The following is a 2,194-nucleotide window of genomic DNA, read 5'->3' as shown; positions in this document are numbered from 1 at the left end:
TTAGGTCAAGAGCAAGAAGATTCATACACTCAAGACTTTAGATTTTTATAAATTTCAATGTAGGCAAAAGAATTATTTTCATTAAAAATTGTAATATTTTCAATTTTGTAGGGGCAAATTAATTAATGATTGTTTGTATTAAAATTTTAAAATTTTCCATATAAGTTTAATAAAAAGTAACATGCTAAGGACACCATCTATTTCTATGATCATTTAATCTTATAGGAAACCAAAAGGAAAATTGCATGATGCGGGTCCTATACTTGATGACTGGAGTAAAATAGGAGGAAACTTTTAGTAGGAAAGAGGAAAGAAATAAGCATTGGAAGGAAAATGGTCCTTTTATTTGCTGGGAAACAAGTAGGAAGAGGGAAGGTAAATGTGTAGACTCATTCAACTAAAAGCAATCAATTATTTACATGTGGAAATTAAAAAATACAAGTTTCCTTCAATTGTTTTACTCTCAATTTTCCTTCCTTGCTATCAGACAAAGTGGAAGGTAAAGATATATTTAAAGTTCCATTTGATTGATACTTGCTTAATTGAATGGATTAAAGTTTCAATAACAATAAATTCAGAGCATTAATTTGCTTTTCACTGTAATTCTCTCATTTTAAGGAAATATAAATGGATTAAATTAAAGATCATAGAAGGCAAGAGGGCAAGATCTTCAAAGTGTGACTTGAATTAACTATGTGATGCTTATATAGTGATGATGTTGAATAAGATTGGAAACTACTTTCTCCCTCCCCCTCTCCCTCTTAAATTTGTTTGTAAATTGTGTCGAAAGTATGTTCCATATTAATACCTAGAGAAAGGTAAGAATCAAGTGATGTTCCCTTTTCTTGTTTTTTACATATGATTTTGGACAAACTGTGTAATCTTCTTTCATCTTATAAAATGAAAATCATGGGATTAATAAAGCAAATTAAACTAAGCAAAGATTGAGAGGGTGCTTAGCACTTTCAGTTAAATTACATTTTAGAATATTTAATGCCTTTCGTAAGCTATAAACCAAGTCATTTTGGCGTTATAAATACTTGTATTGTTTTAAGTCAAGTGTGAATCTTGGAATTAAATGTAGAATAATTAACAAACTGACTTAGAACCTCCATAAGCATTTTTATTTTTAATTTCAAAAGTCATGTTTTTTTGTTATATCCTAAGCTTGTTTGGTTAAGGATTGGAAAATTGAGGAAGGAAAACAAAAAAAAAAACTTATTATGTCGTTTTATTACTGTTTATTTTATGAATAAAAATAAGGAAAGTAATAGCCTTTGGAAAGGAGCAGCATGTCTTTCACCTCTCCATACCTTTTCTTTGCTACATATGATGATGAGTTAACATTGAGTCATAATATATTGATAAATTTAGTATTTATCTTTATATTTTTTGATGAGTTAATTACCTTTTTGGTCACTTAATCTTTCAAAAAATTTTTATTTTGGTCATCCAACTTTTGAAAAGTAATATTTTGGTTGCCAATATTTATAAGAGTTAATAGTTTTTTTTTTGTTAATTTATATTACCACATTGAGATGTTCACATGGCAAGAATAGTTAAAGCAGATAGTCTCCACATGGCAAGAGCAAATGCTGTGGATAGTGACATGAAATGTCAAGTGGAAGAGTGTTGTCATTTAACATATTGAGTGGCCAAAATAATACTAATTATAAATGTTGATGACTAAAATGTTATTTTTCAAAATTAAGTGATCAAAATAAGAAATTTCAAAATGTTAGATAATAAAAAAGATAAGTTTTTTTTTATTGAAAATAAAAGAGAAGATTCCAATCCAACTTTATGTAAATAAAATACATGCACATACACATGTGTGTGTATATAATTTACCAATACTGAATTGAGAAAAAGGGTGAGTCTGAACTTGAGATGAGAGCCTATTTAATGATTTTGTTGGATTATGAGCCTAGCTTCCCCATCATTTGCTCCACAGTAATGAGAAACTGACCAAGTAGATAGGACAAAGAAACTAAGCTCATAATCCATCAAAAGCACCAGAGACCTTAAAGCCAACTAAAACTTCATTGACATGTTGGATTCTCTATGTTTATCACAAGGCTAGGGTTGAGCAAAACAAAAGGGGACAAAAATGCGATTGATATCCCATTGGCAAGCACCCCATATTTCTATTTCAAGGGAATTGAATAAGAGTTTAGGGCTGATGAGAGAGCAA

This window comes from Theobroma umbraticum, unplaced genomic scaffold (genome assembly GCF_002168275.2).
Source record: "Theobroma umbraticum cultivar Fairchild unplaced genomic scaffold, ASM216827v3 scaffold_12.1, whole genome shotgun sequence".
In the NCBI taxonomy this organism is placed as follows: domain Eukaryota; kingdom Viridiplantae; phylum Streptophyta; class Magnoliopsida; order Malvales; family Malvaceae; genus Theobroma; species Theobroma umbraticum.
This window is presented reverse-complemented; position numbering follows the sequence as displayed.